The sequence below is a fragment of the Puma concolor genome, chromosome A2 (genome assembly GCF_028749965.1).
Source record: "Puma concolor isolate L17-30 chromosome A2, mPumCon1.1.hap2, whole genome shotgun sequence".
Lineage (NCBI taxonomy): Eukaryota > Metazoa > Chordata > Mammalia > Carnivora > Felidae > Puma > Puma concolor.
Genome location: NC_141668.1, coordinates 73,798,668 through 73,826,316, shown reverse-complemented (window position 1 = coordinate 73,826,316; position 27,649 = coordinate 73,798,668). Strand labels below are relative to the sequence as shown.

At 39.9% G+C, this 27,649-nt stretch overlaps 1 long non-coding RNA gene across 2 annotated transcripts in view; it reads right to left on the bottom strand.

Annotated features, from left to right (window-relative positions):
• The window catches only part of LOC112866768 (uncharacterized), a 163,337-nt gene that overhangs the window by 121,412 nt on the left and 14,276 nt on the right, over positions 1–27,649 (bottom strand). For both annotated transcript variants that reach the window (XR_015247289.1, XR_015247295.1), the window contains exon 2: positions 21,099–21,238. This is a non-coding gene — a long non-coding RNA (uncharacterized LOC112866768). The remainder of the gene's footprint in view (positions 1–21,098; positions 21,239–27,649) is intronic.

Genomic DNA, 27,649 nt, shown 5'->3' with positions numbered 1-27,649 from the left:
TTAAGATCTAACACATAACATACTGATTATAGACAATACTGTATTACATACTTCAAAATCTCTAAACATTTTACAAGTGCCCACCACAAAAAAGAAATGGCGTGTGTGTGTGTGTGTGTGTGTGTGTGTGTGTGTGTGTGTGTATGTGTGTATAAAGTAGTAGATGACACTGTCCCTTTCCTCCAAAAAAGCCGTAGTACAATTTTGTGAGTTCTTCCCTTCTAGGTCTGAAGGTCCCTGTTAAGTTTGATTTGGCAGGATGTACGTTATTGGATAATACAAGATAGAACTTTATTTATCCTCCTATACTAGGAGTGTTAGTTTCAGTTGACATGTGTTTCTTGTTCTGATATGCAACTGTATGCTATATGGTTAGTCTTAGTTGAAAAACTAACTTTATATTCTAGAAACTGGTAACATATCAAGATTGCATTAGTTCTTCATAAAGCAGAGAGGGAGTAAAATAGGTTCAAGAGGTAGTGGGCGTCAAAGTAGGCTGTGGACATTGGACATTAACTTGGGTGACATGGAAAACCACAAGAGGGTTCAGAGTAGAGGAGTGGTATAACCTGACTTATATTTTATTTTTAATGTTTATTTATTTTTGAGAGAGAGAGTGTGTGTGTATGACCAAGGGAGGGACAGAGAGAGAGAGAGAGAGAGGGCGAGACACAGAATCTGAAGCAGGCTCCAGGCTCCTAGCTGTCAGCACAGAGTCCAATGCGGGGCCTGAGCCCACGAAACATGAGATCATGACCTGACCCAAAGTCAGATGCTTAACTGACTGAGCCACCCAGGCACCCTACTTGGCTTATATTTGAAAGCAATCACCTTGATTATTGGGTTAAGAATAGACTACAGTAGGCAAGGGCAGAAGCAAGAATATCAGTTAAGAGTAGACTGCAATGTTCAAGAAAAAGATGAAGTAACTTGGACAAGGATGATAATGGTGGAGGAAGAGAGAGGTATGGGCATACTTTAAACATAGGTATATAGGATTTGGTGGTGGATTGGATGTTAGAGAGAAAGAGGATAAGGAGTCAAGAGTATAAGGTTTTGTTTTATGGAACACTGAAAATGACAGTAGCTGTTAACTGAGATGTAGGAGATAACTGGAGGAACAAGTGTTAGGATGCAGATTTCGGGTGTGGCAAGTTTGAGAGACCTATGAAGCTCCCAAGTGGAGAAGGCAGCATTTGGTGGAGTACAGACTCGATTCCTCAGGAAGCCTGGAGTTTAGGGGAGAGGCTGGGGCTGGATAAGAATTTGGGTTAGATCCACACAGTGTGGCATGCCATGTTGTTGTATATCATTGGTGAAGGCACTTCTTATAAAAAGGTGACTCTTAGGACTAATATATTATGGGGGTGCCTGGGTAGCTCAGTCAGTTGAGGGTTCAACTCTTGATTTCAGCTCAGGTTATGATCCCTGGGTGGTGGGATTCAGCCCTGTGTTGGACTCTGTGCTGAGCATGGAGGCTGCTTGGGATTCTCTCTCTCTCCCTCTGTCCCTCTCCCCTGCTTGCACGCGTGCTCCCTCTCTCAAAACAAAAACCCGATTATATTACAACCTTTTGAGTTACCTTTTTAATGTTAGACTCTTAAGCTATTATACTTTAAAAGTTTTAGCTTTTTTATTTTCATCTTTTAATCTTTTATACTTATTTACTATGACTTATTACAAGTATCTATGCTCTATGTATCTCCAGATCTACTCTATCCCCAGAGAAGTGCTCAATACCTATCTGGTGATTACATGAATATTATGTTTTTGTGTCATCTTTAAGATGGGCTCCAAAATGTCTTCTATACTGTTTGGTATAATTTGTGAATATCTTTAATGTTAAATTTCCCCCAGAAAAGCTAGTGTGTCACATTATATGAAAGGTATTGGGGAAATACAATTCAGGACCTTAAGCAATATATCACATGAGAAAAACTGAGACCAGAGACCACTATTGAACCTCCTTTCCTCCCCAGTCTGGACACCAGTCACCACCTAATGCAGGACTAATGTTCTGGTAGTGTTTGGGATGGAAATGGCCCTAAAAATTCTGGCTGAGTTAGCCCAAAATTAACTATGTAAATGTTCAAGAGGCCAGACTATCACAGTAGGTCTGGAGGCAGGTACTGGTAATTGATGCTTTAGGAGTTCTGGACTAAGTGTAATAAAAAGAACAAGTAAAATGTCTATACAATTTGACTGATCCGTCCATGTAAAATTAAAATAGTCCTTCCCTGCGTTCTTCCAGAATGGAGAAAACTTAAGGTTTGGTTGGTTTTCTTAGGTCTCTTCCAGATGGGACAGTCATCTTCTGAGAGAGAGACTAAGAACTGGAGGTAAAATGGTACTTGCCTAGATACCTTTTCTGTATCTTGTATTTGATACCTCTGAAGCCATTAAAGTCAGAAGAAAGATGAGACTTAAAAATAGAAAAGTTGTAACTTCACTGCTTGGATTCTGGTTTTCTGTGCATTAATCCACTCAGCAATTGTTTACTGAACACCTACTCTGTGTTTGGGGCTTTGACTTATAAACTGGGTTTTGTTATTGTTCTTGTTAGGTACAATGTATCAATTTTTTAAAAATCAGAAAATAATTTCTTTATTATTGTTATAAACAATAATTCAAAACAGCTAACATCAGCAATAGAACTTTGATATAATTTAAGTATAGGCAAATTCTTCACAGTGAAATAAAACTATTCACTAAAATAGGATATTAAAAGACAATCAGTAAGATGGATGAAGTTTCATTCTTCATACATGACAAACAAATGGATCCTCTTTATAGAGAAATATATGCACTGCTTTTAAAAAATACTATAAAAATAGAAGAATAGATAAAAGTTAAGAATTAAGTTATTCAAATTAATGTAAGTGGCTGATAAACATGGAAAAACTTGAATGTTATTAGTATTAAGAAATTTTGCAACTACAGGGGTGCCTGGGTGGCGCAGTTGGATAAGCGTCCGACTTCAGCCAGGTCACGATCTCGCGGTCTGTGAGTTCGAGCCCCGCGTCATGCTCTGGGCTGATGGCTCGGAGCCTGGAGCCTGTTTCCGATTCTGTGTCTCCCTCTCTCTCTGCCCCTCCCCCGTTCATGCTCTGTCTCTCTCTGTCCCAAAAATAAATAAACGTTGAAAAAAAAATTAAAAAAAAAAAAAAGAAATTTTGCAACTACAAATAGCAATGAAATACTATTTTTCCCACTAACTTCTTATGAATTGGGTTTTGAAGGTTGCATTAGAGTTTTATTGATCCATCTATCAGATGAGTTGAATGTGAACTAATCAGGTGGATAAGAGGGTGAGGATCCAAGGAAAGGGCACTCTAGAAGTTTGAAGTAGTACTTTGTATTCAGAGATACATGAAAAGTTCAACACTGCTCGAGTTTAATATGCCAGAGGGAGAAGAAGAATGTTGAGTGAGGCAAGATAAGTATGAAGGGTTAAGATTATGGAGGACTTTAGGGAGGTTAATAGTAAAGACCTTCAACTGTATCCTGAGGGTGATTGGGAGTGAGTGAAGGACCAGTTGAATTATAGTTTTTAGGATGAGCGCTTTGACCCTGCAGGCAAGGTGAGGCTGAAGACAGGATGACTACTTAAGCACTACAGGTGGTCTGGATGAGATGGGGGAACTTGAATCTAGCCAAGAAAGAGGGACTGGAGAGGAGATCAACCACAGCAAGAAGTAGCTTCTGCAGCATGTCTTCTTGAGTTTACAGGGTTTAACTTGTGATATACACTTATATTCAAAGGAAAACACCACCAATGACACACTTAGCCTCTTCTCAATATTAACATAGCGTCACCTTTGAAGTTGAGATGCTCTTCCTTTTGTTTCCCCTAGAATAACCATGGGATAGTGGGAAGGAGGCTGTTACTCCAAAGCTGGGTGTAGCCTGTGGTCAGTAAAATTTGTGGCTGCTTTTTGCATGTCACTGTGGTTAGCTGGTCCTCACCCTGGCTGGAGGTATCTGATAATGCAAGGATTTGAAATAGAGTTGTAGGTACCTCCTGTCTTAAGGCTCCTGCCCAGACCCTAGGGGAGTTTCCCTAAACACTGAGCTCTATTGCTATACTCAGCTCTTCTCCAAATGGCAAACAGGGAGAAACTTGGGCTCTGAGGAGAAAAGAACCCTTGAAGTCTCAAGAATGACTGAGAGGGTCTTCAAATTCACATTTAGAATTTACTGTTTGCCTTTCCATGAACATAATGCATCTGGTTATTGGCCTCCTAATTCATCCTGCATAGAATGAGGGTAAAAAACCTAGTTTATAGCTAACCCTCCTCCATCACGCCACTTAAAAAAAAAAAAATTAATGTTTATCTTTGAGAGGGATGGAGAGAAAGAGTGAGAGTGAGAGAGTGAGAGAGAGAGAGAGAGAGAGAGACAAAGTGAGTGGGGGAGGGGCAGAGAGAGAGGGAGACACAGAATTCAAAGTAGGCTCCAGGCTCTGAGCTGTCAGCACACAGCCCGCCCAATGTGGGGCTCAGACTCACAGACCGTGAGATCATGACCTGAGCTGAAGCTGGACACATAACCAACTAAGCCACCCAGGTGCCCCACCACTTCTTTTGTTTAAGAAAAAATGTTGCTGATAATTTCACAAGTTGATCAAGAAATATACAATTTCAGTTTTAAATTACGAATTCTACTTTTAAATTTAGATCACTAACATTTTATTTATTTAAAAAACTTTTATGGCTAAATTTTTAAATTACAGAGAATAGTTAATAGGTGTAACTATAGGTTAGTGAATAATATCGAATATTCAGAAAAATTTATGAGGTGTTTATGTTAAGTTTAAGCTGAGCCACTTGGAGCTAGCAAAAGAGTATATGAGTAGGAATTTGGCAAAAATTAAGAGTCAAATACTGAAATAAGGTAAAAGCAGTTCTCTGTTGGGTGACTGGAAATGAATGGGAAAACCCATAAATGTGAGGATGGGTGTTTCAGAGTTGAGAATGTACAGAGCACAAACCTGAAGGGGAGTATGTATTTCCTAGGTATTTTATAAATAAGGAATTTGAAAGCCAAAGCAGTTAACTGTCTTGACAAGGTCACATAGTTAGGGGCAGAGCCTGGATGAAAACTTAACTCTCTTGACCCAAAGTCTATCACTTTTTCCAGTATCCTACATTATCCTGTGATTAGGTATGGAGTTGGAGATTTCAACGTCTATGGAGTCATACAGGTGAAGACACCAGAATAAAAAGAGTGGTAAGATTATATAAAGACAGAGCTATGAAAGTAAAATAATAAGTCTGATTAATTTTTCCAGGTTATAGGAAGTAACAGTTGTCTCTCCAAGCATGGAGAAAGGAGGAGGGGGAATTATTGACAGAAGGGTGCTTTGGGTCCTTATCTGGTATTTAGCCCAGGAAACTGTGTAAGAATCCAACTTTAAGAAAAATCTTCAGGTGATATTTCACACACACACACACACACACACACACACACACACACACACACACACAGCAAAGGATGTAAAGGTCCAATTAAGGAGCTTATCTGATAGAAGACTCTAGCACTTTGTTTAGTGATTATATTGCCCTTCTCATTGCCAGGGAAGGGGGTGGAGAGCTGTTAAACAGTACAATAGACAAGGCATTACAAGGAGTCCAGATAACAGCCAACAGAACTGGTTATAAAAAGATTAGAAGCTCTTGAAGTTGACCAAACAGAAGGAGCAGATAACACCCATCTACAGGTTCTAAAGGCATGAGCAAGGAAATGGGTGAACCTTAAGACTACAGCCTATATGGTGTCAAATGGAAGGCTGAGTAAGAATAGGACTCACTCAGGTGCCAACTGTCTAAGATATTTTGGCAGAACACTTTTCTAGACAAAGTTGGTCTATGTGACTGGTCCTCAATTTTGGACAGTCTTCTGAAACTTAGTCACAAGATTTTTATGATAGGTGTGAGAAAGAGCACTCCAGGGACTTAGGAGTCATAAAACTTAAGGGTAGTGCTCTAATGAACTCAAAAATAAAAATATAGGTATTGAGCATCTCCTGTAACAGGTAATCTCTAGAGTCTTAATTCTAAGACCTTACCCTGGTATTATCCCTATTGTACAGACCTCAGAAAGGGTTGACTGATTTGGATGAGGCCATTCTGCTAATCAATAAGTGATGGGGTAGGAATTATTTCTGATTGTGTCTGATGCCTGTTTATTTCTCATACACCACAAAGTAGATCAATGGGAAGAATTATAACTTCTAATTTTCTTCTCTGTCAAGATTGGAGCAGAGGGAGGAGAAGATGCTTAGAGAAGGCAGGTCAGTTCATCCTGTGTTGGTTAATGTGTGCTTGACCCTATAGGAAATCATATGCTACAACATTTTCTAGGTAGTTTTTAAGGGAACTGAGAAAGAGGTTCCTGGACTCAGGACCCCAAACACTGTGCAGATAGCAATGGCTCCCCAATAACTATAGAATAAAAGTTAGCATCCAAACTCTACATTTTAGCATTCAAGATCCTCACCAGTCTGCCTCCAATCTAGCAATTTTGCTTGAATAATTTTTATTGTGAACTATGCCAAATATATATAAAATATATAAAATATGTATGTACAGCTTAATAAATGGTAATTATAAAAGTAGCTATTATATTCTAAGCACAGCGATCACAGTGCCTTCTTCCTATTATCATATTGGATCTTCACAAAATCTTAAAGTATCCTTATTTTGAAGACTCCAAGGGTAGGAGGGTTGGGAGGGGAGTTTAAGTAACTTGCTCAAAGTCATATAGCCACACAGCTAGTAAGAGAGTGAGGGATTTGAATTTTGGTCTGTCTGACTAGAATTATGTTTGGCATAACATATCCACCCCCCACCCCCTGGCCATGCTACTCAGGCACATCATTGACTTTTTTCTCCTTTTCCTACAGGAAGTGAAAGGAAATAAAAATTTGGTTAACATATATTGAGTGCCTGGTATTGTACAAGATACTTCAATTATCTTTATTTAATTCCCAAAATAATTTAAAGCAGCAAATTGTATTATTCTTATAATCGGCACATGACTATACCATAGTGGTAACCTTCATTTTCCTCTACTCCCATGTTGAAGAAGGACTAAGTGCTTAATGGGTTAAATTGAGAAATGGGTTAAAGTGTATAACACATTAACTAGAAATGGATAGTTCACTAAAGATTTGGTGGGTGACAACTACCACTACCGTACCAGATCTTTCTATTCTAAATTGTGAAGTTCCAATCTGGTACCAGCTACCATCTTTCTTCTCAATTCTCAAGTTCCTTTCTTCCAAAATCTTATCAATCATATTGTCCCCAGTTGTGTTCTTCAATGGAATTTGATTCAGAAATATGGTAGAATTCGGGGCATTTTCTTTTCTTCTTCTTTTTTAAATGTTTATTTATTTATTTTGAGAAAGAGAGAGTGCGTGCGTGCAAGCAAGTGGGGGAGGCACAATGCACTGTCAGTGCAGAGCCAGGACATTTAATTTTAAGTACTGAATATCTGATGGTAAAAATTTTTATCTTACTTTCAAGAAAAGCTCTTTAACTTCCATTGATAAGCAATTCAGTTAAGAAGGAAAAAACTGTACGTTTAACCAAACAGAAAATGCACACAAGGGGTGTCTGAGTGGCTCAGCCGGTTGAGCTGGCTCTTGATTTTGGCTCAGGTCATGATCCCAGGATTGTGGGATCAAGCCCCAAGTCAGCCTCCACCCTGAGCATGGAGCCTGCTTAAGATTCTCTCTCTCTCTCTTTCTTTCTCTCTCTCTCCCTCTGCCCCTTTCCCCTGCTTGTGCGCTCTCTCTCTCTAACATAACACTTAAAAAAAGAAAGAAAATGCACACAAAACCTTACAATCTGCAATATGCCTCTGTGTTATGTGGCAATTTTAATTATGTTTAAGAGGCTAATGCATGAAATCATACAGTGGGAAGCCTTTAAATCTGCCTTTTACTCAGCTCAAAGCTCTCGAGACTCACACCATTGTGCATATCAGTAGTATATTTTTTATTACAGAGTATTTTTTATTACAGAGTAATCGTATGGATGTACCAAAATTTATTTATCCATTCACCAGTTGCTGAGCACTTAGGCTGTTTCCAGCTTTTGGTGGGTATGAATAAACCTGTTACAGACATTTATACATAGATCTTTGTGTGGAGGTATGTTATTTCTCTTGGGTAAATTCCTAGAAATGGAATGGCTACGCTATATGTTCAGTTTATGTTGAAATTTAATGTTTAACTGCTAAACTCATTCAAACATGGCTGTGTCATTTTACATTCCCATCAGCACCGTATAAGAATTTCAGTTATTCCATGTTGGGGTGCCTGGGTGGCTCAATCGGTTAGGCATCTGACTTCAGCTCAGGTCATGATTTCACAGTTTGTGAGTTTGAGCCCTGCATCAGGCTCTGTGCTGACAGCTCAGAGCCTGGAGCCTGCTTTGGATTCTGTGTCTCCCTCTTTCTCTCTGCCCCTCATCTGCTCACACACTCTCTCAAAAATAAATATTAAAAGATTAAAAAAAAAAGAATTTCAGCTATTCCACATCCTCAACACTTACTATTTTAAAGTTTTAGCCACTCTGATGATTGTATAATAGTATCACATCATGGTTTCATTTGTATTTCTGCAACAAGCATCTCTTCATATGCTTATTTGCCATATTTATATTTCTTTAGTGAACTGTCTATTCAAATCTTTTGCCTATTTTTTAACTGGGTGGCTTGCTTTCTTATAAGGTTTTTTGTTTTTGTTTGTTTTGTTTCGTTTTGTTTTGTTTTGAGAGAGAGAGCACAAGCGGGGAGGGCAAGACGGAGAGGGAGAGGGAGAACCTTAAGCAGGTGCCATGCCCAGTGTGGAGCCTGATGTGGAGCCTGATGTGGGGGCTGACACAGAGCTCAATCTCACAACTGTGACATCATGACCTGAGCCAAAATCAAGAGTCAGACGCTTAACTGATTGAACCACTCAGGCACCCTATGCTTTCTTATATAAGTTTTGAGTGATCTTTTATATATCCTGATATAATTCCTTTATCCAATATGTAATTCATAAATATTTTTCCCAATCTGTTTCTTGTTTTTTAATTTTTTTAACATTGTGTTCCAAAGGGGAGGTATTTTTTTTAAAAAAATTAATGTTTATTTATTTTTGAGAGAGAGACAGAGACACACAGAGTGTGAGTGGGGGAATGGGCAGAGAGAGAGGGAGACACAGAATCCGAAGGAGGCTCCAGGCTCCAAGCTGTCAGCACAGAGCCTGACACCGGGCCCAAACCCACAAACCGTGAGATCACAACCTGAGCTGATGTTGGGCGCTTAACCGACTGAACCACCCAGGTGCCCCTAAGAGGAGGCATTTTTAATGAAGTGACTTAATGAAGTACAATTTACCAACTTATTCCTTGATTTCTGTGTCCTAAGAAAGATGATAAAGATTTTCACCTATTCTTTTTTTCCTATAAGTTTTATAATATTAGCACCTATACCTAATTCTCTGAGCCATTTTGAGTTAGCTTTTGGTATGGTGGCAAAGACCATTGTTCATGATTTTTATGGTGGCAAAGACCATTGTTCATAACCATTTATTGAAAAGACTGTTTTCCCCCATTGAATAGCCTCTCTCAAAAATTAATCAGCTATATATGTGTCGATCTATTTCTGACTCTCTTCTGTTTATCCTTATGCAAATACCACATTGCTTTAATTATAATAGCTTTATCCTAAATCTTGAAATCAGATGGTGGACAACCTCCAGCTTTCACTACATTCTTTATAGAGTTGTCAAATTTGGAAAAACCAGAGGGGAACTTTCTCTCACATAAGTACTCTGAACACTTGTACATATTTTGGAAGCATCCCTTTGCTTCTTATAATAATTTACATCAGTTGCTATTAAGCCTTACGTATCCTAAGAATTCATTATAAGTTCTTGCTTTCATGTTCCCTTGCAAATGAACCCCCTAAATGAATCCCTTCATGTCCATGATGTGTGTAATTTGTCATGGAGGTCATAAATACCAGGTCTCCAGCACCATGGGAGGCAAGTGGGAGGCATTGCTGAACAGCTCTACTTTTCAGACTGTCAAGTTATCTTGCTCTCCCATGGTTTCCTGATGCATGGGAGCCTGGCACCTCACTTCAGAGGCTTTGAAAACAGGTTGCACAGGTTGCATTTGAAATGGCAAAGAGCTCACTTTTAAGTCTTGGGAATTCCAGGGAAAGTAGAATTACTTTCACCAATTCAGTCCATGGAAATAAGGAATCAAAAACATTACTCATGCAAACTATTATGTCACAAATCAAGGGGATTTATGCTGAAGACAGAGCCCTAGCCTTGTTTTTCGAATGCAGGAACCTCTCCGCTGTCACCAAAGGGATTTTTTTGGACAGACACTTCTTTTGCTAGAGTATTTTCACAGTGGAAAAAGTGTATATAACATCACACTTACCATTCTATAATTATTTTCCTATCTGTAATTTTCTCTCTCCAAACTAGTGACAGACAAAACTTGATAAATAGGAGTTTCACAGTGAGTGACAAATGTCTTTGCATAATAGCAGTTCATTTGTTTAGCAATATTATTGAAGAAATGTAACAAAGTACCAGCTTAAAAACAAAACATTTTTTCTTAAATGAATTGTACACTTCCTTGTGCTCATAATGGAGTCTGCTGAACAAATTTAATCTCCCCTGGTAACTCAGGCACTATTGGAGGCGTAGTGTTGTTTGCGCCCGTACGAAATGATTGTACTTTTTACTTCCTGCGTTCATTTAATAGCTTCCCTCCTGTCCTGTTGGTATTGGCCTTTAATTTGCAAACTGCTGTATTAGGAATGAGATAATGGATCTTGCTGGAACTGTGAGAGAAGTAGGAGCATATGGGTTCTGTGTGGGGGCCAGAGGCTTCTCTTATGAGTTCATAATTTCTTTTCATTAAACTTTGTGACATGTTTTCCCTCCTCAAGTGACTCAGAGGTTCTTGGCTTTGTCATAGATAGCTAAATCTCCGGAAATAACCGTGTGTGTGTGTGTGTATGTGTGTGTGTGTGCGCACGCGCACACAGGAAGGTCTGGTGTGTGTCTGTGGGTTAAATATGTGAGAGGTATAAACACATAGATATATACATATAATATGTATTTTAAGTTCCTCAAGAGTATCTCTACATATCTGTAGATCTCTACATACCTCTAATCCCTGAATAAATGTTAGTTGAGTTAATGAAAAAACAAAAACAAAAATAAAAACATAGACTTTGCATGTATTGATAGGTAGTGACCATAGAAACTTTGGCAATTTTATAATTCTTTCTGCAATGTGGGAAATGTGTTATATCACCCTGGAATGATGCCCCAATTCCTTGTGGAAGAGATGGTTATTCTCTTTGTTATGACCACTGGCCACACCAGCTTTGGGGGCCAAACTTCCAGGCAACTAGCTTTGTGTAGAAGGCTGTTAAGTGTTCCATCTGTGCCCACGCAGCTCAAATCCCCTCTCCAGGGACTAGGGGCACCATCAGTCTAATTTTCCTCAAAAAATAAAAAGCTTATTTGCCACTTTCTAGTAAATAAAATGCTATTTAGAATATTTATATCAAAGGCAGTTGCAGCATCAAGATTTTCCTACTGCTGTTAGGTTGAATGGGAGTGGATTAACTGCTAATGCTACTGAGTAAAGAAATGAAAGTAGAATGCCATGATTTAGAAGCAGGGACACCTGGGTGGCTCAGCTGGTTAAGCATCTGACCAGCTCAGGTCATGATCTCGGGGTTCACAAGTTCGAGCCCTGCATCAGATTCACTGCTGTCAGCACAGAGCCTGCTTTGGATCCTCTGTCTCTCTCTCTCTGCCACTCCCCCGCCCATGCATTCTCTCTCAAAAATAAACATTAAAAAAATTAAATATTTTTTTTTCTTAAAGAAGGCCCCAATATTATGCAAGCTCTGGTCCACAAGACCTGGCTTTACCCAGAGGTTATTAATGGGGTTTCTACCTGTGGCAGGTGTTACAGAAATGGCAGATTTGTGAGCCTCAGTCTTTTCCACACCACACACATCTAAACATTACCCTTTTTTTCCCACCATTTGTCTGGCTTGATTTTGTTTCTGACACTACTGTTGCCTCACAGTTCATATCATGTGTCCATCCAAAGAGGATCTCCCTTGAATTTCCCTCTGTCAGACCTGTCTATCTATCTCTTATATTTCTCTCCTGAAGCAGGCAACAATGCAGGCATTCTGGTTATATCTGGTCTGGTGCAGATGGGTTATAGCCTTGTTTGGGATTTGGTGGACGGCTGTTAAACATGAGAGACTTGTGCATATCTGCAAATCGCAAGTGCTTCTCATCGTTGGAGCTGTGTGTACTTGTTGCATAGAATTCACAATTATTTTTCTTTGGGTCAGCTGTCCCTCCCAATATTACCAGTGTTTTGTGTGTTTCAGTGTCACTGAAGGTCTAATACTACAGGATATCTGGGGTTACACTGGGAAGGCAAAAATTTGAAAATTAAGGCCAATTATTTTGTTCTTACAGAAAGTCAGGATTTTTTTTTTTTTTTTAAACAACAGTGAATACATTCTTTCTGGACTTGCAGACCCAGCTTTCTTTGTTGATTGGGAGACACTGATAGCTGTGCAAATATTTGAAAATTGTATCGTCTTGTCAGAATTGAGGGAATTTTAATACTGTTGAAGTGGGTGCTGGTAAGATGCATTCATAATCGTGGTGGTGCTGTGATGTTGCCTGCAGTTTACAAACTTAACTTCCCTATCTACCTGAATACCAGTGTCTGATAGAGGCAAGGATTCTTGTCCACATTGCTTGGGCTCAGCACTCCGACAGCTGGCTTTTCAAGTGCAGCTGAATGGAACACAGTGTGAGAAAACCACTATTCCATGCTTATTTTCAGAGCCACTGGAAATGGACAGACTGCCTCTCCCTGCTCTGCAGGCTGGACAACAGCTTTCTTCCACTAAGGCCATCAGTAAGGCCAACCTCTTTGAAACACAGCCCTCTGGCTACAAGCTATAGGACGTTTCTGGAAAGTTCCGAATATGCTCTCCATTCAGAGTCTGACACTGTTGTCCCTTCTTAGATGTAATGTCCCTTGACTTCAGTGGGTGTTCTGCATGAAGGAGGACTCTGGGATTTGCTTTTAAAGAGTTTAATGTTTTAAATTGTTAAGTCTGGGAACTATCCACACATCCATTGGATGTCTCCTTTTCTTCCCAGACTCCTATGGAAATTAGATGTCTATTATGAGCTAAGTATGGGGTGATTGGAATTATTAAAATACACAATTTTATACAAGGACGAGTGACTTTTTCCCCTCTGTGCCCATTGATTTAAAACTCTTTCTGACCCTATGTGACACATCCCGGTTCTCTTCTCTAAGAAAGATTAAGGATTAAGTGCCCTACCCATCCCATCTGTTTCTTCTTCTTAAAAAAGTTCTCAGTCTTTCTTCCCACCACTATCCTGGGATCATGACAGAGATACACACGTGAAGACTGATTTCAGAATAAGCATGTCAGTGCAGAGAAGTGAATAAGGAAAAAAGAATGGTGGCCTGAAAGCATGCAGAGGTTTACAGAAATGAGGTACCTCCTGTAAAAATCTCAACTGCTCTGAGAGTCTCGGTTTTATGGAATGCCTCTTTGGAATGATTTTCTTTTTCAGTGGCTGCAATACATAAAGGCCACTGAAACTTGCTATTACCCTCCCCCTGCTTTTCATAAACTCCTCAAGTTCGGGTCAGCTTTCATGCATCTAAGCCTGGGTGGCAACTCTGGTTTAAATGCCATTTCATGCCTGATAAAATTTCATTAGGCATTTTAACTTTTAATTTCTTTTATTGACTTATCGTGCAGATGGAGAGAAATGTTTAGAAAGGGAAAAAATTTAAACAGGGATTTACTGAAGTCATGTTTCAGTAAGGAAGGAAATACCATTGACTTTATTACAGCTGCCTAATGTTTTCCACAAACTGTAGAAATAATGCGTTGTATCTCGGTGACCTACAATAGCAGCTGACTGCTTGCACATGATGGAAATGCAATTTTGGGTTTGCTAAAAATTAACTATTTAATGCCCTGGTGTCTGTGTCTCACTGTATCTTGTGTCTGGTTTGTTCTATATGCTCTTTTCAAGTTGTGGTCATGTGCTGCAGGTTTGAATGTGGGTGTGCAGGTTGCTGAGAGGCAACTGGGGTTGGGGAGAGGCCATACTCACATGTCTGTCTGCTGTCCCTACGTGGTCCTAAGAGCTGATGTGAAGATTTCCTCTGCTTTCTTCCTGTGCTCCCTTCACCTGCCCCTCCCCAAACCCCCCAGCCCAAACCAACCAGATTCTTCCCTCTCTCTCTCTCTCCCTCCCTTAGCTGAGCCTTATCTGGTATGTTCAGTGATGCGATAAAACAAAAAGGGAAGTTTTTGATTGCCCAAACACACCCTTTGGAAAGATTCCAGCCAGAGAAGAGTCCGTTAAGGAAAGCGAGAGCAGTGTGGGGAGGCCTAGGTGCCAGGATTGAGGAAAATGCAAACTTAGGAGGAAAAATAATAACATGCTAGAATGGCAGTGGTGGTTTTGAGAGGTTTGGAGGGTGGAGGGAGTTGAAAAAGGAACTTGCCTAATGAGGCCTCTCTGAAGATTTACTGCTGTGGCTGCTGCGGGGAAGAGGGTCCGGAGAAAAGATGTTCTGCCCTGACTAGCTTCACAGGAAATCAGACAGGGCTTGCATTCTCTGGCAGGCAGAGAAGAGACACTGCTCAGCCAGAAGCATCTACAGACTTCCAGTTTAATTGTTTTTAAAGAGCCCCTTCCACACAGCATTTGTGACCCTTACACATGCTGTTCTCAAGGCAGAAAACCAAATAGAGAAACCATACTGGATGAAAGACATTCCCAATTTGTCCTAAGGATGACCACATCATTCCTGGGGGTACCATTTCCTCCCCTGACTGCACCTCTCAGGTAGCTCAGAGCTCATCCTGCAGCCATTAGCTTCCTGGCTGAGAAGACACAATAGACCATCCACGGAGGTCAGAACACTCTCTGTCATTTGCCCGGTGGATTAGGGGTTGACCTCTCCCCTGTTTCCCCAGAAGGACCCAAAGCCCCTCTTACTTCCAAGGACTGGAAGTGAAGTTCTACAGTGCAAATTCCACAGCACTGGGGCCCGCACTCAAATAGGATGCTCTCTTCACACTAAAGGAGCTACAAAGATGAAACCACTGGTGGAAAATACTACCTTTCAGGTGAGAAAGTTCCATTTCTCCACCTTTGGAGCAGATATGATCACTGCCATTTTACTGACAGTGAACAGAAGTGATTTGCTCAAGGACACAGAAATATTTGTCCTTAGAACACCCCTATTCCATCCGACCACTGGAGGATATGCTCACCCTGCTCCCATGGACTGGCTGATGTCATCTTGAGAACTCATTCTGGGTAATAAATCAGAGTCCTTTAAGGGGAAAAAAGATAAATGGGGTTCTGGGTGTTTTCTCACAAAAGACAGGAAAGCAGCCCATCTGGTCCACCATGTAAATCACAGTAAGTGAGGCAGAATATGGAGAGAGATCCAGAGTTCGGGATTCCAATCCTGTCCTAAAAAGAGGCTGAACTGGGTTTGAATAAAGTGAACTCAACTCATCATGAAGCTCAGATAGATTCAAGGAAAGGCTGAGGTGCAGCCATGGTGTGGGGAGAAAAGCAAAGGAATACTCCAATGGCAGAGACAGGTTCTTTGCTCATTTGTCTCCAAGACAGGGAAACAGAGTAACAGGAAGAGGGGAGTCACCCCTTCTTCACTCAGTGGTGTGTGGCAGCAGGTAGAATGAGGTGTGAGGGAGGTGTGCTTGCGACAGGTGAATACGGATGCTGGGTTCTGCCAGTGGTTCTTTAATCAGCTTCAGAAGCCTAGTCGGTACTGTGAATGTACGTGTGTGTGTATATGTGGGTGTGAGCATGCACATGCTTGTGAGAGACACCAAGAGGCGGAAAGACAGAAGGAATGCGAGAGATTCACAAACATGTAGAACAGTGTATTTTCTAGACATGCTTCTGCCTCCTTGAATGAATAGGTGCTACAAAGAACTTCTTCCTGAGGAAACCTAAGCAGAAAATAAGCACTTCATTAACATCTGTTCTCAGGAAAGATAAAGGAGGTTGCTAGTTGCCTACTGAACATGTTTTCCCCTTCCTCCTTAGTAACAAAAACCTGATTTTGGGAGGTGTGGGAGAAGCACACCAATTGCCAATGAAGCTTTTATTTCTCATTTCTCCTTTGTTGCTAAGTTCTGGCCAATACGATATAAAGTAAATTTATCTGGTGGAACATCTAGGAAAGTTCCTAAAAAGAAAAACAGACAGATGGCAGCTCTCTTGTCATTGTAAAGTACAAAGCTAGGTCCTGACGATATCAGAGCAGGAAGGTAGAGGTAGCCCATGTCACTAATGGCGTCTCAGTGGCTGCATAAAGACTGTGGGTTTCCCTTCCCAGATTTCTTTTACAAGAAAGAATAAATCCCTAATTTGTTTAAGCCACTGTGACAGGATCTGTGTTACTAGCAGGCAAAGCCAATTCCTGACTGATACAGAAGGCAAGCTGCTTACTCTTTTCTCAGTACATGGGTAGTACACAGGACACAAAGAAGTGAAGGCTCCTGCTATAAAGTAAGTCAATAAACATAAGGAATAGGTTCTAACTCAGGGCTATTACCAACCTTTAAGATGTGAATGTCATAACCGTTAATGTCACAGACCTTTCTGAAAAAATGTAGGACTCTGTAGACAATCTCCTTAGGGAAATTAATACGCACATTTACATAGAAAATCTTCACACACAATCTTAAGCATTTTATGCAATCAGTGAAGCCCATCCATGAAGCCCTTGTTAAGGATTTCTGCATTAGGTTACAATTACTTCAAAAGGCAGAAAAGAAGGGACTAGATCTGGTTTGGCTAATGGTTAGTACATTTAGAGTCTTTTTCTCAGGAAAGCTCAGGGGTAAACTGGGTCACCTGGGTAGTCATAGTCTTTCCAGGAGCTTTCTACAAGAGCAACCTAAATCTTCTGGATTTGGAATTATATGGTGAGATCATTTGGTGCAGGAGAAATCAGATGTTATTCAGGCCTGGTAGGCCCCCTAGGACCAAAGCACTGGCTCGACCATTACAGGGAGCTTCAAGAGCTTTTGAGACTAGCTGTAGTCCTAGGTGAAATGAATGAATGAATGAATGAATGAATGAATGAATGAATAAATAAATAAGTGAGCTAATTAATTCTGTAAACCTGAGCAAAGGATATTGGGATGGGCTTTGTGACTCAATGTGAACATCTTCGGAGAAGTATACATTTTTTTCCCCCTCTATGACTTTTTTTTCCAACATATGAAATTTATTGTCAAATTGGTTTCCATACAACACCCAGTGCTCATCCCAAAAGGTGCCCTCCTCAATACCCATCACCCACCCTCCCCTCCCTCCCACTCCCCATCAACCCTCAGTTTGTTCTCAGTTTTTAAGAGTCTCTTATGCTTTGGCTCTCTACCACTCTAACCTCTTTTTTTTTTTTTTCCTTCCCCTCCCCCATGGGTTCCTGTTAAGTTTCTCAGGATCCACATAAGAGTGAAACCATATGGTATCTGTCTTTCTCTGTACGGCTTATTTCACTTAGCATAACACTCTCCAGTTCCATCCACATTGCTACAAAGGGCCATATTTCATTCTTTCTCATTGCCACGTAGTACTCCATTGTGTATATAAACCACAATTTCTTTATCCATTCATCAGTTGATGGACATTTAGGCTCTTTCCATAATTTGGCTATTGTTGAGAGTGCTGCTATGAACATTGGGGTACAAGTGCCCCTTTGCATCAGTACTCCTGTATCCTTTGGGTAAATTCCTAGCAGTGTTACTGCTGGGTCATAGGGTAGGTCTATTTTTAATTTTCTGAGGAACCTCCACACTGTTTTCCAGAGTGGCTGCACCAATTTGCATTCCCACCAACAGTGCAAGAGGGTTCCCGTTTCTCCACATCCTCTCCAGCATCTATTGTCTCCTGATTTGTTCATTTTGGCCACTCTGACTGGCGTGAGGTGATATCTGAGTGTTGTTTTGATTTGTATTTCCCTGATGAGGAGCGACATGGAGCATCTTTTCATGAGCCTGTTGGCCAACCCGATGTCTTCTTTAGAGAAGTGTCTATTCATGTTTTCTGCCCATTTCTTCACTGGGTTATTTGTTTCTTGGGTGTGGAGTTTGGTGAGCTCTTTATAGATTTTGGATACTAGCCCTTTGTCCAATATGTCATTTGCAAATATCTTTTCCCATTCTGTTGGTTGCCTTTTAGTTTTGTTGGTTGTTTCCTTTGCTGTGCAGAAGCTTTTTATCTTTGTGAGGTCCCAGTAGTTCATTTTTGCTTTTAATTCCCTTGCCTTTGGGGATGTGTCAAGTAAGAAATTGCTACGGCTGAGGTCAGAGAGGTCTTTTCCTGCTTTCTCCTCTAGGGTTTTGATGGTTTCCTGTCTCACATTCAGGTCCTTTATCCATTTTGAGTTTATTTTTGTGGATGGTGTGAGAAAGTGGTCTAGTTTCAACCTTCTGCATGTTGCTGTCCAGTTCTCCCAGCACCATTTGTTAAAGAGACTGTCTTTTTTCCATTGGATGTTCTTTCCTGCTTTGTCAAAGATTAGTTGGCCATACGTTTGTGGGTCTAGTTCTGGGGTTTCTATTCTATTCCGTTGGTGTATGTGTCTGTTTTTGTGCCAATACCATGCTGTCTTGATGATGACAGCTTTGTAGTAGAGGCTAAAGTCTGGGATTGTGATGCCTCCTGCTTTGGTCTTCTTTGGAGAAATATACATTCTTGTTCTTGGGTTTTAGTAGATTTTGAATAGTCTTATGAGACTTCATATGTTTGTGAGACACACTGACAACATATTCTGAATAGTAGGTTAGTTAATGAAAATGTAACAAGATATTTTACTTATAGAGCAGCTGTTCCAATGTTTGGGCATTCCACGTCAAGCTGCCATGAGCTGATCTAGTCCAAAGAGGCTTTACTGAAAGTATGTTGTAATAAACAGTGTCCACTGGGTGAATTTGCCTAAATAGTTTTTTGTGCATTATGTCTGTGGGAAAAGACATATGATATTTTGAAAGCTGTTTTGCTTTGATTCACTGGGAGTGAAGTAATTCTTCTTTCACAAATCCTAATTGTATGACACCATAGAATAGGCTTAATCCAGGTTGTAAAAATGTGTAAGTCCTACTGTATTAATTCCCCTTTGCAGGACATATATAATTCGTTTCTGTAGATCTTTATCATACATGCTTTCTTGTTCAACTATTTGCATATCTTTCACTCCTTAAAAACAACAGAAATAACAACAAAAAACCAAAAAAAAAAAAACCCCAAAACCCCCTCACAAACAAAATAGGTATCCTGATTCTATTCATTTCAACCTCTAAGAGTATATGAAGAACATAGTGTTTGTGGAGCATTTTCTCATATTTTTGTAGCAAACTAGGATATGCTGGGGGTATTTGTTCTCAAATTTCACAAAAAAATACCTGTGGAGTATGTTAAAATGCAGATTCCAAGGCCTCTCGAGGCTCTCATTCAGAGGGCCCATAATAGAGTTGGTAGCTGTTGTGCTTTAAGACAGCCATAGTTTATATCATAGAGACAAAGCCCTTTTAGATGGAAGGGTGAAATTATTTGCTTCCTTTATTTGATTCTTTCCACTGGAAGACCTTGGAATGCTGTGCAAAAGTTTTGAAATAATCTTGTGCCAGACAATAATGGAAATAATGCGATCAGGGAAAAACTAGGAGGGAAAAAGTTTGGTTCTCATAACTGCATTGCCTGGGTATGTAACAGGGTTACATTTGATAACACGTGGTATGAGGTGTATGCCAGGAACACAGTTGATACTCAATCACTGGGGTGAATTCTGATGTACTCCATCATTTACATGGTGCTTCCTAAATGCTATGTCACCTTAAAATTTGAAAACATCCTTCTCAGACTATTCAAGTTATGACTGAATTGATGACAATATCAGGAAGAGAAACTTAAGCCCTTCTCAGATACTGTTCCATCTGCTTCATGCCATAAAACCACAGATGGTCTCTTCTCTCTTTAGGGGACTTTAACATTCTTGTTTTACAATGCTAGGAATTATAATATATACAATATGCTTCTCAGAAAGTGTCATTTATGTTTATAATATACTGTCCTTTAACCTAGAAACATGTATCATGTAAACTACAGATGTCTGTTTTTTTGCATTTATGTGGAGGGTCTCAAGTACTTGCTGTCTGTTTTCACTAAACCTTAGTGTGGAAAGAGTTTTTCTCTATGTTTGACTCCACTTGTGAGAGGCAGGCAAAGCTAGGCAGAGGAATGGGGCTGCTCTTGGCAGGGGCCAACACTGGGGAGGGGTAATCTATAGTCAACAAGTCAACAGTGTTCAAGAGAGAAAGGTCAAATTAGGAGAAGCCCAGCGTATTCATCATCAGGGAAGAGCAGCATGTGGATAGCACAGGACAAGAAGAAAGGCTGGGATGACAGAAGGGGGCAGGAGCTGATAAGAAGAGCAAGGAAGTAAAAGGGTCCAGGCCATTTTTCCATGAGTGGGTCTGGGATTTTCAAAACTTATTTTTAGTAGCATAAAATTCCATTCTCAGGATAATACAAGCCTTTGTGGATCACATTTTAAGTAATCATTTAAGGCATCTAGTTCTTTTAACTACCTTCAAACACAGAATCTTCAGCAAACATTGGAATTTATTCACAGAAGGTTGTGGGGGGGTATCTAAAGGGAATTCACATCCAATATCTTCATGTGATATTTCTATAGCTTCTCTGTTGGTTTCAGCCACCTTTGAAGGCATTGGATAGTGCCACCATTCCATGGCCACTGCCCACCTGTGGGCACTGATGCCTTTGTCTGGGATAGAGGTCCTTCAGAGCTTTTCAAGCTGCCAATCCTTAACATGCCCAGGGCAGGATGCAGCACCCAGAGCTCTCTGAAAGAGAATGCTGCTGTGGCTAACCCCAATATGGAGAGAATAGTTCTTCCTACCTGGCTGTCCTACTTGGTCACCAGGTCCCAGGCATTATGGGACCTGCCTCCAGCCTCACAGAGCTTCTCAGGAAAATTCTTCCATCAGGTTTTGCCTCCTCAGGTCTCAAACATGAGTCTATGGGGGCTGATGTCAGGAGCTAGAATCAATGACACACATCACATTATTCTTTGCATTCTCCCTCTAAAAGCCCACTCTCTCTGGTTCTTCAGACACAAACCCTCTCACAAACGAATTCCTGAGACCAGCTCTACTGGTTCATTAGACATGGCTAATACATCTATATCCCACTGTGTGGAAAGTCAGACGTCTCTGCCTCTGGGGTTTACTATCATATGCAGGCATTTACTGGCCTGATTTGAAGTCCCATAATCTGTGTAGACAGCATGAGACACCTTGTACTCACTTCCGTCATATATGTAGCTTTCTAGCATTTGCCACTGCTTTCTCAGAAGACTGGGAAACAGCTGAGGTAAGCAGTTGAGTTAACTTCAGACGTAGAGAACCTAAGATTCTCACATTATGGCTGATGCATACTTGCTAAAGTAGATCTATATCTTGGGATCTCTGGTATTTCCTGCACACATTCCAGGGGTCAGCTATAAGCCTCTAAGAGTGGGAATGTTGTCTAGGATCCTGTGTTGTCCCAAGGGACTTTTAGTAAGAAAGAGTAAAATTGGATAATGAAACTCTATGAGTATTAGTTACCTTTCCTCCTGAACAAAGCCTACTCTAAACAACATTATGATATAGATGAGGCTGGTCTGGTGGCACCACCAGCTCACGTTTCCCTTTGCTTCTACCCCCACCTCACCCTGTCCCAAGAACCTGCCTGTGGAAGAAAAGGCCAGAAGCACTGTGACCAGAAACAAGGCTCTGGGGTAAGAAAACGGTTTCAAAGCTTAGCCTTGCTGCATGACCTTGGGGAAGTTCCTTAACACCTATAAGCCTCAATTTTTTTTATCTGTCAAATGGAAATAATCTCATAGTGTTGGCATAAAGGTTGAATGAGATAATGTCTGCTCTACAGTTAGAACGCAGTAAATGAAAGCCATTATTATTATTGGTTTTCCCTTATAGAATTCTCCCTTCCAAGATGCCCTGTGTCCTAGATACATCCTTTCCCTTCCCCCCAGATAAAACCTGATCTCAGAAAAGCAATTTCTTATCATAGCTGCTAAGTGTTTTGTGCCTAAGGTACTAGCATAGTTGTGGCACACAGTGGACATCTAAGTACTTTGAGTCTGTTAAGGTTCTAGTGATGGATTTGCAGGCTATGTTACTACTGAAGGTATTTGCATTATTAAATCATGGTAACAAACTTAAAAAAGTGTTTCATTCATTCAACGAACTCATTTTGGACACCTACTTTATGTCAGGTAGTGTGTTAAGTACTCACTATATGTATAGTAGTATTAGAAGCTGATAAAATCTCTGTACTTGTGGAACTTTGAATCTAACAAACCAAAAAATGATAATGGGATTTCAAATACTGGTGACTGTGTAGTATGGGAAATAGAGAACAGAGTTTTAGGGGGATTAGGAATAAAGATAGTGAAAAATGGATTAAAAGGGAAAGATTAAATGAACAACTTAAATTCTAAGTAAAAGATCATTCCAACAGGATGAGAATAATCACACATAAGCAGCCCTAATTTCAAATGCTCCCTTGATTGGAATTCAAGATTGCACACCAGCTCCCCAAGGTAGTTGGGTCTAAAATTCAGTAAACCATGCCTTTATGATCTGACTCAGGACTAGAGTCATTCCATAAAAATGTATATTCTGGAAAATGAAAATTGGCTCTTAAGAACTTAATTGGAAAAATTCTCTTCTCCTTCAGTAATCAAATGCATGTACTTCCTTTTCCCTCTATTATTAAATTAGGATCTACAAAAACCTAATGAAATTATATAAATATTCACAAAATTACTTATGAACAAACTTTTACCAGTTACTTTGTATAAAAGCATATTTCACTATTTCACTTAAGATGGGATTTTTATAAGCAAATAATCTTTTACTGTAAGTTAAAATCTTGGAGGTTTGGAAGGGCTAATAATTTTGTGCAATATGTAGTTTTTTTATTTTTGATATATTTTTTCAAAGGATTTAGATTTCGTTAACACTAATAACTCCTCCTACAGTGGACCATGCACTGTGGTAGGCACGTTTATAGAGCTTTTTCTCTTTTAATCTCATTTAATCATTGACATCACCCAGTGAGGTAGATTTTATGCTTGTTTTACTGATAGGAAACTGATGCTTAGAGAGGTTGAGAGAGTGGGTCAAAGTCATCTGCCTAGTAGACGGAAGAAGCAGCATCTGTACCTCCAGCCTAGAGTTTTGTTCACTAGGCCAGGTGGCAGTACAAAGACTCTATGGCTAATAATCTTGGCAGTTTAGGGGCGCCTGGGTGGCTCAGTCGGTTAGGCGGCCAACTTCGGCTCAGGTCAGTCATGATCTCGCGGTCCGTGAGTTCTAGCCCCGCATCGGGCTCTGTGCTGACAGCTCAGAGCCTGGAGCCTGCTTCATATTCTGTGTCTCCCTCTCTCTGACCCTCCCCTGTTCATGCTCTGTCTCTCCCTGTCTCAAAAATAAATAAACGTTAAAAAAAAAATTAAAAAAATAAAATTAAAAAAAAATAAAATAAAAAAAATCTTGGCAGTTTAGATTTTGACTTTTATCTGAAAATGGCTTATAGTTCATTCTCTGATGATTTACAGTCTGCAAATGATGTGGATGAAGTTATTCCATGGAAGCAATTGGTCTGGTTGTGAAGGGAGTTTGAATCACCTTTGTATGACAAAACCAGCAAATCCCTTAATGATCTGAATCTTGGGTTGCAAGGAAAAAAAAAAAAAAAAAGGAGAAGGGTGGGCAAAGACCAACAAATAAAGAGAATAACAAGCTTTTGGTGTAGCAGCAAGGAGCAAGATACTCTGATTACCATGAGAAATTCCCATATGAATGAGAGAGACCATGCTCAGGACCCGGTTACCTGCATGTTGTAGGCTCCTGACGGCCCTATAAACATTTATACTGGAAATGCTGCTAAAGTTGGTATCAGAACTCTTCACTGGGAAAAGAGTGGGCATTAAAGTTCACATACTTCTTATAGCAGGAGGCTCACTGAAACTTAAAACTTTGTATTCATACCCATACCCAAACTAACACTGCTAAGCACTGTAAGATTGTGGATGGTTCCTGGAAATACATGACACTTGGTTTCAAGAATGTGCAAACAATAACCAGTTAATTTCCATTTCTTTCCAGTGCAGAAACTAATGTGATGGCCCGATTTCATCTTAGATGTACGTTCCAGGCCTGTATTACATTTTGATAATGCCAAACACTACACAAACCAGAAATGATGAGAAGCTAAAGCCTACTGAAGAGGTGTTTAAAATCCAAAATCAGTATTTATAGTATAGAAATGATCCAGACTCCTGCATGACAGGTGATGGACAGTTAGTTGGATTTTAAAGATACTGCCTATCTGGAGCATGTATACTTTTAAAAATAGGAAAGTATGGAATATAAATTTGAATTTGCTATGTTTAAATTCTTATTAAAATTTTAAATACAATCTGTTTTTTACTATCCCTTTATTTCTATGAATTATTTGTAAATGACTTAAAAATATTAAAAAATGAATTAATAAAAAGGGCTCATTGGCCCAGATGGTGAATGGTGATTACTTTTTCCTGCTGTACTAGAGATTGTTGAGCTCTAGTGTATCCTGATGTATATCAATAATTGAATGAATAAAGGATGACTCTAGATCCAGTTAATTAAGGCGTGAGGGGTTTTCAAAAAGGATATACAATAAAAGAAGGTAGACTAGAGAGGATATCAAACTGCAGGAAAAATAAATTGTAATTTTCAAATTCAGGCATTGACTAATGGAGACAAATACAGCTATAGGTTGTATTGTAGCAAACACTGATCTTTTCAGCTGCAGGGAATCCTATGCCTATTCCTGTCCTTCTCATTATCTCAAAGTTATAGGGTAGAGCCAATTCCACACCTCCTTTAGTTGTAAAGTTGGAGACAGCTCTGCATGCCTACAGATATATTCTCTTATGAAGACATTGTGAGAACAGTCTCTTGACTATGAAAAATAATACATTTATACCTAAATGCAACTGTTAATATTTATTTATTTTGGGGACACAGAGAGACAGAGTGCAAGCAGGGGAGGGGCCGAGAGAGAGAGAGAGAGAGAGAGAGAGAGAGAGAGAGAGATACAGAATCTGAAGCAGGCTCTGGGCTCCAGGCTATCAGCACGGAGCCTGACGCAAGGCTCGAACTATGAAGCACGGATCATGGCCTGGGCTGAAGTCGAATGCTTAACTGATTGAGTTACCCAGGTGTCCCCCGAAATGCAACTTTTAATGAGTCTACTGTTTCTATAAGCCAGTAGCAACTCACTGCTTTGCAGCTTGCAGATTTATACTTTATGCAACACCCATATTTCACTCCTGCCTGCTCAATCGACAAATTTGCACAGTGCAGCTGCATCCAAATATGGCATGCTTAAAATTGATGATATATATGCAAGAACAGTTACCATAGCATTTTTGTATTACTGAAAAAAACTGGGATAACTGATATAACCATAAGTTTAAGAAGGACTAAATAAATCACAATTCATTGATATTCTGGAATATTATAGACCCACATAAAAATGTATATATTGGCATGAAAACTTGTCCCTGATATACATTTTTGAGTGAAAAGAAGAACAATATATTTAACAAGATCCTTTGAAAGAGAATAGATCCCCTCTATGTATATATATTAAATATCTATTTCCTTTTACATGCGTATGTAACACACGTACACATTATAGATACATATATATTATATGCATGTATGGAATTACTGTAAGGATACTTGTAGCCTTGTAAGTGATCATTTCTGGGGAGAAGGAATGAGGGTAATGTACACTTTTTATTCTAAACATTTCTGGATTGTATTCTTGTTTTACAAGAAGGTAATACATTTATAATTTAATTTTTTGTTTTTGAAGTTAGAGCATATCTGCTGTCAAGATTCTATGTTTTAAGTGGAGGGCCACTGTTACATGCCTTCTCCAAAAATGAAGTATGTGTAAAACTGGGTCTGCAGTGCCTGACTTTTTATCTCAGGCTCAGATGTTTCCTAGCGTTGTGGATCTGCCATTGTCATTTTCTCTTTCTAGCATAGAAAAGGCAAAAAGTGGTAAAATGATTTTTTTATCATCATCCAAGCTCTTGGTGGTGGAAGGTCTCAAACTTTTATATTCCAAAGGGCTACACCAGCAGGCAGGAGAAGCTTTGGACCAACTTGCCAGTGAATGACATGATACCAAATTTTATTACGTATAAAGAATTAGAACTTCATGTGTGAAACAAACACAAATTACAGACTGCCTGCAGGACTTCACAGTCACTTCTGAGAGGCGCAGAACTAAGACTGATGGGTTTTTCCAGTCCCAGTCTCATCCCCCAGCTACTGGGAACACAATTACTGAGAAAAATGCAAAGCTGAATTTCAAATGATATCACAGGGATAATTTTTCTTTCTTTTTTTCTCTCCCCCTTCCAACTTAATCAAGGAGTGCTTTCTTGTTTGCTGGTTGCTTGACCATAAGATATCTTATGTAAATTCCTCAATAATGGAATGATGGATAGATATGTTATAAAAACACATATGGGCCTGCTGCACTTTCCCAGATACTTGCTTCTTCAGATATGTATCAGTTCTTCCACCCTGTTTTTAAGAATTCATTCATTCATAGGAATAAAAAGTACAGCACAGGGAATATAGTTGATGACACTGTAGTAGTGTTGCATGGTGATGGACGGTGACAACATTTGTGATGAGCACAACATAGTATATAGGATTGTTGAGGGGCTCCTGGGTGGTTCAGTTGGTTGAGTGTCTGACTTCAGCTCAGGTCATGATCTCACCATTTGTGAGTTTGAGCCCCATGTCGGGTTCTGTGCTGACAGCTCAGAGCCTGGAGCCTGCTTTGGATTCTGTGTCTCCCTCTCTCTCTGCCCCTTCCTTGCTCATGTTCTGTCTCTCTCTCTCTCAAAAATAAATAAGCATTAAAAAAATTAGAGATTAGAGTTGTTGAATCACAGTGTTGTACACCTGAAGCTGATGTAACGTTATGTGTCAACTATATTTTTAAACAATTCATTCATTCATCCATTCATTCATCTCTGCAAACAGTGAGCCCCTTTATATATGAACATGAGCTCACATACCTGTATGTGTGTGCAGGTGTGCGTGCACCTGCACGCGTGTGTGCATGCACACACACACGCACACACACACACACACACACACACGCTCCTGGTACTGGGATGGTATAGCAGGCCCATGCAGTAAGTCAGTTACTAGAGAAATCTAGGCTAAAGAGAGCTGTGGTCCTATAGCCCTATAAAGGAGCTCAGTGTGTACCCCCTGCCCAGAATTTGTGTAGGCAGACAGTTCCTTTAAGGGTGAAAGGCTCATCTGTAAACTGATTTCACATCAGTGCTGCCTGCTGCCACAG